The sequence below is a fragment of the Pinus tabuliformis genome, chromosome 3_1 (genome assembly GCF_031772625.1).
Source record: "Pinus tabuliformis cultivar Carrire ecotype Pingquan chromosome 3_1, CPIR1, whole genome shotgun sequence".
NCBI classification, from domain to species: Eukaryota; Viridiplantae; Streptophyta; class Pinopsida; order Pinales; family Pinaceae; genus Pinus; species Pinus tabuliformis.
In genome coordinates, this window is record NC_142301.1 from 754527685 (window position 1) to 754544586 (window position 16902).

A 16902-nucleotide genomic window follows, 5' to 3' on the forward strand; every position below is an offset into this window, starting at 1 on the left:
CGGGCTTCCCAAAACAATACCAGAAATGTCAAGTGGAATTACATCAAGCTCTACCTTATCTATAAAGTTTGCAGTGATGGAAAATCTTAGTTTACATCTTTTTGTTACATGCAATTTTGCACTGTCACATATCCAACCTAAAGGATAAGGTTTAGGATGAGGAATGGTTTCCAAGCTTAATTTCTTAATAATGTCTTCAGAAATAAGGTTTTCTTATGACCCACTATTAAATAAAGTATCTATCTTGGTATGTTTTAAAACAGCTCTAATGTGGAAAATCTCTATTCTTTCTTTTTCATGTTGAGTTTCAATGAGGTTACTAGAAGAACTAGTACTTGCAATAGAGTCCTTACCTTTAAATCCCATGGTTGTGATATTTGTTTCATCCCCGGAATCATATCCTAAATCATGTTGTGTAGTTGTGTTGGCTTAGTGGGTCTTGATGTAGGTTCAGAGTTAGTTGTGCCAAACAAATCCCTACACTACTGGCCCTTTCGGCATCAATCCACGGAGCACAGACTTAAGTCTCACCTGAAGCAGTATGGGGGCATGCTGGAACCAAGTTTCCACACCCAGAGATCAACATGATGTAGTTTTATGCCCTAAATCTTCTTTCGCACATATCGATAAGATCTTATGGCTTATTGATGGAATTCCCTTTAATCAACCTCTAGGCCTCTGCGAAGGTCTGGGACTACCTTTTGTGGACCCTAGATAGGCTAATCAGCAACTTACATGCATCAAAGATTACTCTTAACCCAATATTTACTGAGATCTGCTTAAGTACTTTATAACTTTAACATGCAACAGTACAATCCTCGCGTAAACACTTAATGTTATTTATGTTCATATAACTATATAAATCAGGTAAAATCGCACATCGATACGTCATTATTTCATGCAACCATTATTCATTACAACATAAGTGCATTCATATATAACATAAGTAAATAGGTCACAGGAATTTTTGTAATAATATTCTTTATTGATAATCAGTTTAGTGTACAGACTCACAAATTTCCTGCACACTCAACTGTAGGGGTGTGCACACTTAGCTGCGGACTCTACTGTAGGCCTCTACACACACAGCTGCAGACCCTTTCTTCATACTCTTCTTCGCTAACTCTATAGACTTCTCCCATACACAAACTTCATTACTTTCTTCTGCCTTAGACATCCTAAGACACACCTATTTATACAATCCCATGGTCCACAGACCATGGGTAGATCTTAAAGGCCGACTTAACTTACATAAAAGAGGGTAAAACCCTTTTTGACTCTTTAACTATCTATGTGCTCCGTGACCACAATTTGTAGAGACTTTACATATTTTTACATAAAACTTGGGCTTTTGCCCCAAAATTGACCCTAGGGGACCCCATCCTAATAGGCCCCCAACACAAAGATCGTGACTCACCCTCGAGTCACTCTGTTGGCATGGAGATCTTGCTGCGAAGATCCCCCAGCTATACTTGTGAAACTGCTACTTCAGCCTCGATCTGCGTGGCTTCATGCTTGATCTGTTCCACCAGATGCTTTATGGCTGGTCCTGCATTGTCCTACTTGTTTTTCTGCTGCATACTCTACAAGTTCACCAATTTTTCCTTAATATTGGCAAAGACGATGTAGGCCTCATCCAAGCAAGGCCCCAATCTAGCCTTAAGGACGACCTCTTTCTTTTGCGTTGCTTCCACCTGTGTAAGCAGCTGCTTAGCCTCCTGCAGCTTGGTGAGGCGTTGAGCTATAGCCTCCATGCTCATAACCTCCAGAGCAGCGTCCTCAGAGGAGATAGTTCCTCCATTGCTAGCGTTTTAGTGGGACCTGGTCCTAACATGATGTCGGTAATGAGTGTTCACTCTAACTCTGGAAATCTATCGAACATGGGGTTTGCAATCAAAGCTTCGAAGAACTCATGATTAATGCGCAACAAACAACACAATTCAGGAATTCCAAGGATGAAAAGTTTTTTTCATTGTACGACCACGCATAATTTATAGGTGAATTTGAATTCAAATTCAACCGTTCCCCCCAAAATCCGTCCAAAAATGTTGATTTGGTGTAGATCTCCAAAGTTTAGCTTTAAATGCCTTAAATGTCACCCCCCCGCTCCTCTTAACCATCTCCTGATAGTAAAATCATGAATAGTGACTGTAACGGTCACTGTCTAGGTGTGATATGCAGTCTCCCCTTCCATAGCACATCTCCCTTTGCGCCCCTTCTGGTACTGTTACATCACCCTTTTTTGCACAGAACCCCTTTCGCGTAGTTCTACAAATTGGGCAGTGTAGTTTATAGTCCCACACCTCGTTGCAGCTACCTAGAGCACTAAGACTGAGCTACCGTCAAGTATTCATTGGGTTGGATCCCCCATGTATGGCTTCAATCAGCTTCCATTCACCCTTCCCATAAATGGATCTCCATTCAACTTCGCAAGCTAAACTGCTCCACCATCTGTAATTTCTCTGATAACATATGGTCCCTGCCAGTTCATTTGAAATTTTCCTGGAAACTTAGCAAACTTACTGTCATATAATAACACCAAATCATTTACCTTGAAGGTACATAGTTTGATGTGCCGATCGTGCCAAGATTTTTCACATTCCTTTTGAACCTGTTGATGGAATCCAGCCAAAAACCTATCTTCCTCAAGCTCTATTAGCTATGCGATCCATTCTTCTAAGGCTTCGTGGTCCACCATTCCTATGAAATCCGCTATGCGTAGACTAGGAAAAATGTAATCCATAGGCATCACAACTTCTACGCCATAGACCAACCTCAAAAGTGTCTGACCAATAAGCTTTTTACAAGTAGTTTGGTAAGCCCACAACATTGCTGGTACACGGACATCCAAATCATTCCACTGTGCATTGAATGTTGGGTTGTGTTATATTATTTCCACGTAGTTAATAGGGGGTTTGAAGGGCACCTGTAACTCCACTTTATGGGGTCTGGGGCAGCGCCTCAGAGAATTTTGGTTTTGGACCCTATGTTAGGTTGGGTGGACCCACCTATGGTTTTGTGCATGATTTTCGCACATGTTTTTTGGAAACGATGGTTTTCGATCCATGGTATTGGACGTGATGGTTTTCGGTCCATGGTATTGGATGCTTCAGCATGTATAAATATGTATTGTAACATTGGAAGGAACATAATGAAAAATCAAGCTGGTAGTCCCAGTTTTGGGATCCAGGGGAAAATCTTTGTGTATATGTGTTTTATGTGTTATGCTCTTGCAATGTTTATTTTCTGTGTTTTATAATTCATATGCAGGTAATTTTTATACAGGGTTAAAACCTACATTTGGTATCAGAGCTGTTTTAGCTTCAAGGGGATGCCTTTGTTGTTGAGGGGTTTTGCTCGGGATTGTGGTAGACCCTGTTTAGTGGGAGATTTGCGAGATCGATTCTGGTGGTGAAAGAAGATGGCGAGCAGTGGAAAAATAGAAATCGATAAATTTAATGGTCAGAGTTTTGAGTTGTGGAAACTCAAGATGGAGGATCTGTTGGTGGATAAAGACCAGTGGAAAGTAGTAGATTTCGGGTACTAAACCAACAGGAGTGTTCGATGAAGAATGGAAGAAGTTGGATCAGAAGGCAAAGAGCACAATACGATTGTGTGTCTCAGATTCAGTATTACTAAATATATCAGGGGAAGCTACGGCGAAGGCTTTGTGGGACAAGTTAGGGACTTTGTACCAATCTAAGTCTCTGGTGAATAAACTATTCCTGCGGAAAAAGCTGTATAACCTGAGGATGAAAGATGGAGACTCGGTGACAGAGCATCTGAACGCATTTAATACTGTGGTAAGTCAGTTAGCATATGTTGATATTAAAATTTCAGATGAAGATAAGTGCATCAGTTTGTTGTGTTCTCTACCAGATTTGTGGGATAGTCTGGTTATTGCAATAGGTAGCAATGCAACTACCTTGCAGTTTGATGAAATAGTCTCAGCCTTGCTGATGGAGGAGATGAGAGGGAAAAATATGGAGAGCTAGAATGGTGATGCCTTGTCTGTACGAGGAGGGTCCCAGAACAGAAATAAAAATAAGTCATTGAGTGGGAGATCTAAATCTAGAGGGAGATCTAGATCTCCAGGAAAACCTGTAAAGGTGGTGTGCTGGAAATGAAAAATGGAAGGCCACTTTAAAAGGGGCTGTAAATCTAAAGCTCCCGACAAAGGAAAGGGATCTGATGAGGCTCCTTCTGCAGAGGCAAAAACCAGCTCAGATGATGGTGGGGATGTGTACTTGGCTTCTTCAAGTACACATGTAGATCATGAGGCATGGTTGATTGACTCAGGTGCATCCTTTCACTTCACTCCCAATAGAGAGTGGTTTTGTGAGTATGAGAAATATGATGGTGGTGATGTCTTCTTAGGGGATGACAGGAAGGCTAGAATCATTGGTCGCAGAAAAGTAAAGTTGACGTTGCAAGGTGGAAGGGTTAGAATGCTTCCAAGTGTTCTACATATTCCTGCATTAGCCAGAAATCTGATTTCTATTAGCAAGCTGGATGATGTAGGTGTAAAAATAGTGTTTGAGAAGGATACCTGCAAGATGGTTCAAGGAGCACTGGTATTGATGTGGGGAGTTCGGATTGGAAATCTGTACAAGCTGCAAGGTGGCACTGTTATTGATGGGTGCAATAATTTTGTGGTTCCTAAAAGTGGAGCAGAAAATCTAGTGGTCTCTGGAGAGAAAACCATGTTGTGGCATCAAAGGCTTGGACATATTGGAGAAAAAGGCCTTCGGATACTTCATGGTAAAGGTATGGTAGAAGGGATGAGTAATAGCTCTTTGGATTTTGATTTCTGTGAAAATTGTGTATATGGGAAGCAGAATCGGGTGAGTTTCCCCTCTAGTAGTAAGAGGGCGAAACAGATATTAGAACTTGTGCACAGTGATGTGTTTGGACCTGTGAAGGTTCCATCACTGGGTAAGTCTATGTACTATGTATCATTTATAGATGACTTCTCAAGGAATACATGGATATATTCCCTTAAGAAGAAATCTGAATTCTTTGATAGGTTTAAAGAATTTAAGGCTCTCGTGGAAAATCAAACAGAAAATAAGATAAAGGTGCTGAGGACAGATAATGGTGGAGAGTTCTGCAACAAGGAATTTGAAGAATTCTATAAGAAGTGTGGTATAGCACGAGAGAAGACTACTCCATATACACCTCAGCAAAATGGAGTTCCAGAAAGAATGAACAAGACGTTGATGGAAAGGGCAAGAAGCATGCTCAGTGGTGCTAGGTTAGGACAGGAATTATAGGCAGAGGCGATGGATACTGCATGTTACCTGGTCAACGGGTCACGTTCATTAGCGTTGGAGGATAAGACTCCACAAGAGGTATGGACTGGTAAGAAACCCTCTCTTTCACATCTGAGGGTATTTGGATGTGATGCATATGTACATGTTCCAAAGGAGAAACGAACCAAGTTGGATAGTAAATCTGAAAAGTGCATCTTTTTTGGGTATAAGGATGGTTTAAAGGGTTATAAGCTTTGGAACCCAGTCACACGGAAGGTTGTGTACAGCCGAGATGTGGTGTTCAGAGAGGTAAAAGATGTTATTAAACATGAAGTCCAACCAAAGGAACCTGAGAAGATAGAGTTTGAGCTAAAGGAGGAAGAATCAGACTCTACAGTAGAGGAGGAATTAGAAGATGAAGAGCCACAAACTCCAGCTGTGACAAGATCAGTTCGAGAAAGAAGGCAGCCAGAAAGGTATAGTCCATTTGATTTTTGTTCAAATTTTTCTTTGTCTGTTACTAATGATGATCCCAGAATTGTGAAGGAAGCAGTGGATTCAGAGGATGGAAAACTCTAGAAAGAGGCCATGGTTGATGAAATGGAATCTTTGCACAAAAATGAGGCTTGGGATCTGGTGGAGTTTCCGGCTGGAAGGAAACCTATTGGCAGCAAATGGGTGTTCAAAAAGAAGACAAATGCAGAAGGAAAAGTGGAGAAATACAAAGCTCGGTTGGTAGAAAATGGTTATTCCCAGGTGCCGGGAATTGATTTTGGTGATATTTTTTCTCCTGTTGCCGAGGTAACTTCTATTAGATTACTTTTATCTGTTGCCGCTGCTTTTGATTTTGAGGTAGAACAGATGGATGTGAAGACAACGTTTCTTCACGGGGATCTGGAAGAGGAAATATACATGAAGCAACCTGAAGGTTTTACAGCAAAGGGTAAGAAAGAACTGGTATGCAAGTTAAAGAAGTCTCTGTATGGGTTCAAACAATCACCCAGGATGTGGTGTCAGAAATTTGATACGTTTATGCGGGGACATGGCTTCACTAGAAGCAAAGCAGATCACTGTGTGTATTTTAAATTAATTGGTGATCGTGTTATTTATCTGGTCTTGTATGTGGATGATATGTTGCTGGTTGGAAATGACAAAGAAATTATCCAGGATTTGAAGACCCAATTTCCCTCCAAGTTAGACATGAAAGATCTTGGTGCTGCAAACTATATTTTGGGCATGGAAATTAAAAGAGATCGGGCAAAGAGGAAGCTCTAGTTAAACCAGAGGAAGTATGTCGAGACAATACTGCAGAGGTTTAATATGCAAGATAGTAAACCGGTGAAGGTTTTTTATTCCTGTAGGTGTGAGGTTATCTGCTGAACAGTGTCCCAAGACACAAGAAGAGGAAGAGGACATGTCCCGTGTTCCATATGCAAGTGCAGTCGGTAGCCTGATGTATGCAATGGTCTATACTAGACTAGACATTACACATGCAATGGGAGTATTGAGCAGGTTTATTGCAAAACCAGGAAAGGAGCATTGGACAGTAGTGAAGCGGGTTTTCGGGTATTTGCGTGGCACTAGTGATTATGGTTTGTGCTACCAAGGAAGACCAGGATTGGATAGAGTGTTGGATATTCGTGGCTTTGTTGATGCAGACTGGGCTAGAGATCTGGATCGTAGAAGATCTACAAGTGGGTATGTGTTTAACCTATTTGGAGGTGTAGTCAGTTGGATGAGTAAGAAACAATCTATAGTGGCACTATCAACTACAGAGGCAGAATACATGGAAGCCACTCATGCAAGCAAGGAAGCAATTTGGTTATAGAGATTGTGTTCAAGTATGGGGTTAGTACAGGGAGCTATAAGGATAGACTGTGACAGCTAAAGTGCAATTTTCTTGGCAAAGAACCCCACATATCATTCAAAGACAAAGCACATTGATGTTCAGTATCACTTTGTGAGGGATATGATAGAAGACAAAAAGGTGTTTTTGGTAAAGGTGGACACTTTGAAGAATATTGTAGATGCATTGACAAAATCTGTGAGCTCTGAGAAGTTCTCTTGGTGTAGAGAGACAATGGGCATTTCAGGGCTGGAAAAATGACTAAGCTCTCTTGTGGCCCCCTGTGGAAAGAAAAGAACAAGTGGGAGAATGTTGGGTTGTGTTATATTCTTTCCATGTAGTTAATAGGGGGTTTGAATGGCACCCGTAACCCCACTTTATGGGGTCCGGGGCAGCGCCCCAGAAAATTTTGGTTTTGGACCCTATGTTAAGTTGGGTGGACCCACCTATGGTTTTGTGCATGATTTTCGCACATGTTTTTTGGAAACGATGGTTTTCGGTCCATGGTATTGGAGGCAATGGTTTTCGGTCCATGGTATTGGATGCTTCGGCATGTATAAATATGTATTGTAACATTGAAAGGAACATAATGAAAAATCAAGCTGGTAGTCTCGGTTTTGGGATCTAGGGGAAAATCTATGTGTATATGTGTTTTATGTGTTATGCTCCCGTATTGCTTATTTTCTGTGTTTTAGAATTTGTATGTAGGTAATTTCTGTACGGGGTTAAAACCTACATTTGGTATCAGAGTTGTTTTGGCTTTAAGGGGACGCCTTTGTTGCTGAGGGGTTTCGCTCGGGCCTGTGGTAGACCCTGTTTAGTGGGAGATTTGCGAGATCAATTCTAGTGGTGAAAGAAGATGGCAAGCAGTGGAAAGATAGAAATCGAGAAATTTAATGGTCAGAGTTTTGAGTTGTGGAAACTCGAGATGGAGGATCTGTTGGTGGATAAAGACCAGTGGATCGTAGTAGATCCAGGTACTAAACCAACGGGAGTGTCTGATGAAGAATGGAAGAAGTTGGATCGAAAGGAAAAGAGAACAATGCGATTGTGTGTCTCAGATTCAATATTGCTGAATGTATCAAGGGAAGCTATGGTGAAGGCTTTGTGGGACAAGTTAGGGACTTTGTACCAATCTAAGTCTCTGGTGAATAAACTATTCCTATGGAAAAAGCTGTATAACCTGAGGATGAAAGATGGAGACTCGATGACAGAGCATCTGAACGCATTTAATACTGTGGTAAGTTAGTTAGCATTTGTTGATATTAAAATTTCAGATGAAGATAAGTGCATCAGTTTGTTGTGTTCTCTACCAGATTCGTGGGATAGTCTAGTTATCGTAATAGGTAGCAATGCAATTGCCTTGCAGTTTGATGAAATAGTCTCAGCCTTGCTGATGGAGGAGATGAGAGGGAAAAATATGGAGAGCCAGAATGGTGATGCCTTATCTATATGAGGACAGGCCTAGAACAGAAATAAAAATAAGTCGTTGAGTGGGAGATCTAAATCTAGAGGGAGATCTAAATCTCCAGGAAAACCTGTAAAGGTGGTGTGCTGGAAATGTGGAAAGGAAGGCCACTTTAAAAGGGACTGTAAATCTAAAGCTCCTGATAAAGGAAAGGGATCTGATGAGGCTCGTTCTGTAGAGGCGAAAACCACCTCAGATGAAGGTGGGGATGTGTACTTGACTTCTTCAAGTACACATGTAGATCATGCGGCATGGTTGATTGACTCAGGTGCATCCTTTCACTTCAGTCCCCATAGAGAGTGGTTCTGTGAGTATGAGAAATATGATGGTGGTGATGTATTCTTGGGGGATGATAGGAAGGCTAGAATCATTGGTCGTGGAAAAGTAAAGTTGAAGTTGCACGGTGGAAGGGTTAGAACGCTTCGAGGTGTTCTACATATTCCTGCATTATCCAGAAATTTGATTTCTATTAGCACGCTGGATCATGTAGGTGTAAAAACAGTGTTTGAGAAGGATGTCTGCAAGATGGTTCGAGGAGCACTGGTATTGATGCGGGGAGTTTGGATTGGAACTCTGTACAAGTTGCAAGGTAGCACTGTTATTGATGGGTGCAATAGTTCTGTGGTTCCTGAAAGTGGAGTAGAAAATCTAGTGGTCTTTGGAGAGAAAACCATGCTGTGGCATCAAAGGCTTGGACATATTAGAGAAAAGGGCCTTTAGATACTTCATGGTAAAGGTATGGTAGAAGGTATGAGTAATAGCTCATGGTAGTAACATATTGTGAGTTAATTTCCAGTGACATATTTCCAAATAATTGTAGTGAAAGTCTTCTCTTTCTTGGTGTGTTTGTTGACGTTGTTGCAACCAACTTGTCATTTCCAAGTTGGGAAGGCTTATTAATGCAATGCAATTCAACCAATGGCCAGTTATCTTTGGCATACATTGACCTTTAGCACCTTGACGTATGCTGTTGTAAGCTGCTCTTTATTTGTTTAATTCTTAGGATGCTATAACAAAATGGAAGTATGTAGTAAGTTTGTTGAGTGAATTATTGGGCAACATTTATATTTTATGAGAGCCACCTTATCTCACATGCTCTCATTTGGATGTGTATCTTTGCTAAATACTTAGTACCTAAGTTTATACATGACACATATGCACATCATTTGTATTTTTGTGTTGTATACCTTAGTGTTTTATCATTTTTTCTTATGTTAATGGAAGGTTCCATGTTTTCTTTTAAGTGTTAGAAAGTAGTCACTTCGCAGTTGCAGGTGCTTTTGTAGCCCTATTGAAGCCAAGGTGATGAGTATGTTTGGTACTCATCTTATAATTTGAGGTATGGTCAAAGAGATTTTACATGGAAAACATGTCAACACTCCTCCAGAAAAGGTTGGGTATGTTTATCCCACAATATTGCTTTCCTTGGTGTGTTCATTTTTTGCAATTAAATATGACATGCAAAAAGTTAGTTCACCTGAAAAACCCATTTTTAAACCATTGAAGAGATATTCTAAGGCTAAAATTAAATTAGCGTAATATGGAATTTCCTTTCTTGTTTGGAAATAAGCCTTGAAGCTTAACACTTTCTCCAAAATGAGGATATGGTTCTATAAAACACATCTCTAAATTCTCTTTCTAGAAGAATTACACGCATAGGCTCAGACATTATTACAAAATGAAATTTCCTTTGGTTTCTTCCCTTTCAAATCTTACCTAAGAAATTACGTTGGTTCATTTCAAGAGAGGAAGACGCATGTAACTTTTCATGTAGGATAGTTTCACCATTGTACTTTGTTTTAATACCATTGCAATATTCCTAAGAAGAGGTCAAAATGCATTTGCTTAGGATGTTTATGTTGTGTGTCGAACACAAATGATGAATATACTTTTGATGTAGCAATAGATATGTTTTCTATCATGCCACAACTTGTTATCTTTTGTAATTATATTAAGAAATTTTACAATCAATGTAAAAAATGATAGCTTTTAGTTCATTATTCTTGCTTCTTTCAAGAGATATATTACTTATCCTAAAACATTTCATGCATTCTCCAGTTTTATTTATGCGATTTAAATTTAGAAGTGCAATTGAAAGATGTTCTAACTTTTTGGTTGCCTATGTTGGTCTGAGTTAGATTTGTCTTCATAGCCTAGGCCCTAGAATAAAGCAAAAAATTTGCATTGCATTTTGATTTTGATTTTGAGCTAGTGAAGCTCGTAAGGGTTCAAATGCAACTACATTTTGACTTCAAGGACCTAGTAAATAGATTCTCTATAAATTAAAGTCAATATATAGTAACTATGGTTACTAAATTAAGGCTTCTATGTCAAAGTTCTCCCTCTTTGTGAATGGGTTGATGGAGCTATCAATAATTTGAGATTCAAAGTTATCTATATTTTGTAATTTTGAATGGTTCTTATTGCATAATTCAACACACTTTTTACAAAGGATATAATATGTTTAAGTTTATTTTAATTTCAAAAACATCATAATATAGTTTATGAAAGTAATTAGTATCTCCTCAATATTGTGTATTTGGTTGCTTCCATGATTGTAAAATGTTGTGATAAATCTGGTCATAAGTTTCGTTAGAATTCTACTTGACTCATTGTAGTCATGACATTTTCTGCACATGATGATATGTAGTATTAGTTCCATGCTTGCTCAATATTAGTTAACAGTTTGGATGATCTTAGGTATTGATGGAGGAAAAAAGGATGGACCCAAACCATCATCATCTTAAGGATGGTTTGGGTCCATATTTTTTTCCTCCATTAGTACCTAATTAGATCATCAATTTCCTTAACTAATCCTCAGTAAGCCTGGAACTAATACCACATATCATCATGTGCAGAAAATGTCATGACTACAGTGAGTAAAGTAGAATTCTAACGAAACTTGTGACCAAAAATATGAAAAAATTTACAATCACAAGGGAAACGAAATACATAATATTACATATTGTTATTTTTTTAATAGCTACAGGTTCGCCAAATATACAACAAACCATAGCTCATAGTTTCATTGATGAAATTTCTTTATATATAAGCATCAAATATCTTATGAATGTTTGTCAAACATGAGTTAGATATGTAACAAATTGTCCATCAAAGTTCCAATAGAGAACGTCGTATAATTTGATAAAAGATTGTCAAGTATCTAATGAAATTTCTTTCAATCTTCCAATAGAACACATTAGATAATATGATGAAATTTCATTGAATATCTAATGCTTATGTCTAACAAAATGGTGTCAGATATCTGGCGACAACATATTCATCATATTATCCAATGAAACTAGGAGATATAGGTTCATCATATTACCTACATAATCTCATCTAAGAACCAACGTACAACTATTGGATCTTAGTGCATAGGTACTAATGATTTGTATGTAGGAATAAAACCCTTGATTACAAAGTGGAGACTCAAAGGAAAGAATGTTCACAAAACACTTTAGGCAAAGTGTTATAGGGTTCAGTAAAAAACACTTGAGCTAGTGGAAAGTCTATTGAAGAGGTTGATGCAAGCTTGTGTGGCCTTTACTAGAATAGATGAAAGATAGAAAAACTATGTTATGTCTCTTCTTGACTATTTTCCAGTTGAAATGCTTCCCTACTTGGAATAAAAAATTCAGAATATTTACTTAGATAGGGGAAAACTACGAACAATTGCATCCTTGGATTCTTGTAAGAAAGTTGGTAAATTCCCATGAAATGGATAAATAAACATCAAAATTTAATCTATGTAGTGTATTTTTGAAAAGCATATATCTTGAGATAGGGCTCTTCTAGTCCATTCCTTCTTATGACTCTTTCCTTTGGTTGCATTTCTCTCAGACCTATATCTTGTAGCTTCCACTCCTTCTTATGCCTATTTCCATTGTTTTTAAGACTACCTCTTGCCTTCCCATCATTCTTAAACTCCAGCTTATGCCTTGAATACTCATATTAGTGCTTTAACTTCCTAATTGCATCCTCAAGTGTATGTGGCTCATCAAACTCAATTTGGCATTTAAATGAATGTTGAAGCCCACTAATATCCCTCTAAACTTTTTCCTTCTTGTCCTTGAGATAAGGCACATACCATAGCATCTCCAGAAATTTGGTGGTGTGTTCCTCATCTGACATTTTCCCCAACTTGAGTTGATAGAAATCCTTAGCCTTGTTGTCAAAGTATCTATCAAACACGTATTTATCCCTAGAATACCCCTCAAATTATTTAGAATACAATTCTTCTTCTCATATGCCTTTCACATTCTTTAAATCCTCCCACTAGATATCATCCTTCCCTTTTGAGCTGAAAGTGGCCACCTTTTCCTTCATGTTATTAGAGTAGTTATGTACTTTACAAAATTATTCATTCTAAGCAACCATCCCTCAACATGTTCTACCTCCTTTACCTCACCATACAATGTAGGAGGTTTCTCCTTTTTAAATTCCTCCACTATATGGTCCTTTTCCCTCCTTCTCCTATGATGATGATTATACCTTCTATGAGTATTTTTAGATCGCTACCCATGGGTGCTTGTCCTTCCCACTAGAGTACTCAGTGGAGCACCTCCCCTTACTATGTCTTCACTTTCTGTTGAGTACATTTTCTTGGATCCACTTCCATCTTCTCCATAAACATTTGTTCTTGTATTCCTTGTGTTGATGACTCTACTTGACCCTGTGGATAGCTCCCAAATCATGATGTTTTTGTCTTTGTAAGTCTGAGAGGATTTTTAGTATGAATACATTTACCTCATCTTGACTCTCTTGTGACCTGACCAACCTGTCATTATCAACTCTGAAATTCATTATTTTATCCTTTATACTCCTGAAGGTATTCCTCAAATCAGGACAACCTACCTCTCTTATTTCCTCAACTGATTCTTCCTCTTCATGTCCATGTTATGACCTGTCAGTTCTATATTGCACCATTCTACTATTCATTCCTTTCCTATTTTATTGTCCTTTAATGTCTCTATAGTGTCCTATCTAGGGTGCTAGATTAGGCTATATTTATTATCGATCAGGATAAGTAAACTTCGAGGTATGCGTCTACAATCTATAGACATAAAGGATTCCTAACCAAGTGTTCATGATGGTAGGTTGCAGAACTTCTTTACGGAAGGTTGAGGTATGCTCCCTATCACCTGGACACTCAGGTCACTCAATTCATCTACCTATTCTAAAAAAACACTGTGTATTACTTAAATCAATATTTCAATCCCCTTACGAGGATGTTGTGCATAAAACCCCTGTTCAGTGAACACTCAGTATTCAATGTTTATCATTCATGAAAGATTGAGACATATTGAAATCATAAGCATACTTAAAATTCAAATACATGGGAAACAGGGTTCATGAATATGCTCTAAAAAGACAACGAAAGATCAGATCCCTTATAGGATACAGTTCAACGATCTCAGCGATGAATCCTTCAAGCCACAATCATAAACATCACTCATATGAATTGCTAATTAAATCAACAAAAGCATAAACCAAACTCTAATCATTGTGCATACAGAAGTTGCTAATAAAATAAAATGACAGTATACCTATTCCACGCAAGGCCCGTCCGCGTTTCAAAAGTATATTGGACTGTGCTCAAGCAACTATAGAATCAATGCAACAAAAAAATCGTGACTACAACTGAGTTCTGGTATTAAGTTCAAAAGCTCTGTTTTTCAAAATGATACACAGATAACAACTAACCAACAACACATAACTATGTTTACATATGTCTTTTAAAAAAATAACACCGTTTACATTTTGGAACGAATGTACATTCGTTATGCGACTGTTGCCACTTTTGTCATGGAATAGTTTTTTTTAAGTTGTTTCCATTTTGAACCGATTTCAAAAAGGAACAAAAATAAATCGGTTTAGAACCCTATGCTGTTGCTGCTTTTGTCGCCAACATGCTGTGCTTTGACCATCATTGACCGCGCATTTAGGAGTGTTGGTTCTGCTGTAGGATAGGTGTTCATCCATGCTTGTACATTCTATTTTTCGTCCCTACCCTTTGCTTTAGCTTACCTGTCATGCCATATGTCAAACAATAAACCATTTACAGGATGTTGTAACTTCTTGTAGTCTTTTTATCAAAAATCCCTAATTATTTAACATAAAACTCATAAATCAATTCTAATGCATTTAACAACTATAATACTGTTAACTAATCAATTTCAAGGGGATCTAAGAGATTTATGAAGGAAAAAGGTAGGCAAACAATGTGTTTCAGGAGGAAAAAGGAGGTCATGGAATGGTACCAACATCTCTCCTCGACTTAATGAATTAGCATGTCCTCATGCTAACCCTGATGTGCTTCCTCTGAACTCTGTCCCTGCCTGTACCTCTGCTGCCTTCAACAATGTATCAACATTCTTCTTCACCTGGGCATCTTTCTGACCATGGAGCTCATGCTTTAAACTTTTTTACTTTTCCTTGAGGGCCTTCTTTTGGTTGTACCATTTAGTGGCCCACTTACAAATATCTGTTTGTTCAGCTTCAAGTTCATTGATTCGTTCCCTTAACTTCTCATTGTTCTGTTGAGTTTCTTTACTCTGTGCTCTTAGCAATTCATTTTCTTTCTTGATGACTTTTTCCAGCATATTGGCCTCCATTAGTTCTTCCTTTAACTTCTCAATTTGCTTCTCCAGTTTCCTCTATTTCTTAATGGCAGGTTGTGAATCTTTTTCTTGCCTGTTGTTGCTTTCAACCTCCATCTCAGCTCCTGGTCTAGGTTGTGAGTGAGCACTACTCTCAATATCCATTGGTATAGGTACATTTGATTCGGGTTGGTCTTCTTGTAGCTGGGCCTTTGATGTTCTCCTGGTTCTTCTTGAATAGGTGGTAAAATTTTTATCTTGCTTTGCTTTCTGAGCATCCTCTTTTCTCATTTTCCTCGTCCTTACACTGCTAACAGGTGGAGGCACCTTGCTTGCTTTGTGTATAGGAATCTCTTCATCGATATCATTCATAAATCCTGAGTTCTCCTGTGGTTCTTCCTTGTCCTCTTCATCTTTAATTTGCTTAGCAGCCAAGAATTCCTTCCACGTTTTTCCTCTTCTTTGTAACTCATACTCAATAAGAATTTCAACTAGCCCAAAGTGATATAAGCTCTTGTCTTCGTTACCTTTCTGCTTTTGGATGGTCTTCGACATTTTGGTTAGGCTTTGCAAGAGAAAGTATGGTAGACTGATAACACACCGCCCTTTCAAATGTAACAGTAGTTTGATATGGTATAAGTAAACAATACTGTAGCGGCCTTCACAAGTTACAAATTTTTGGATGATATAGACCATCTCGTCCCAGGGATGCACCAACCAGCTCCTTGGGACGCCTTTCTTCCAATTGACGGATGAAACCCTTGATCTGGACATAAATTGAGTCCATGACTTCTCTTTAAATTGCTTTGTCTTGAAGTACTTCTCCCCTTCTGGGCTGATCCCTAGGGACTGAGCTATGGTGTCTTCCGAAACCCTGAATGAAAAATTACCTATCAGATCTTTCTCTCCATTGAATGTAAAAGCGAATTGTTTGGTGACATCCTCATTACTTCCATGAAACTTCTCTAAAAAGGGCAGCCACTGTATTTCTTTGAGAATTGAAATGCAATCTTCGTGATACTGGGAACTGTCGAATATGCTTGGCTCGACCCTATTGGTCATTTTGGCAGAGAGTTTTGCTCTAACTCTTCTTTGTTTATGTTTTGCAAATTCAACAAAGAAGTTTTGATTTGTTACCTTTTGTCTTCCGCCCCAATACTGCTGACCTGGTGGCGTCCTCGACTCTTTAACACTAGCTCCTTTAGTAACCCAAGCGATGCTCGATTGACTGTCTTGTAATTATGGTGGAGGTCGAACCCAATTGACTATATTTTCCTTTTGTGGCGCTTGCTACTTTCAGTCCTTACTGTTGAAGTCGCAGGAGTCGAATGCTAACATAGAATAACTGAGAATGATAATGAAATAACTGGCTTAACTCAATTCATAACATATTCATCTTTTGAAACAGAGGAATGGCTGTATTGGTTGTATGGATACCATCATAGAAGCGCTAGAAGCATATATGAAGTACTGGGATATGATTTCAGGTAGTCGTTTGCATCATTTGACTTCGTCGGGTGGTTAAGTCATAATTCGGCCATTTCAAACACAATGAATAAGCCCGCATAACATTTGGTTTTTAAACAATTCACCACGTGTCCTGCTTCTGTTGGTACCCGGCCAAATAGATATGTTGGAATGGCTGTAGGGTCTAATTGGTGTAACAGAGGTTGAAAAGTTGATATGAGAGGGGATTAACGAAATCATATAAGTATGAGATAGGCTGGAGTATTA

At 38.7% G+C, this 16902-nt stretch overlaps 1 pseudogene; it reads left to right on the plus strand.

Annotated features, from left to right (window-relative positions):
* The first annotated feature begins 9330 nt into the window (after nucleotides 1-9330).
* LOC149189567 (uncharacterized) lies at nucleotides 9331-10105 on the plus strand (annotated as a pseudogene).
* The last annotated feature ends 6797 nt before the right edge of the window (nucleotides 10106-16902 follow it).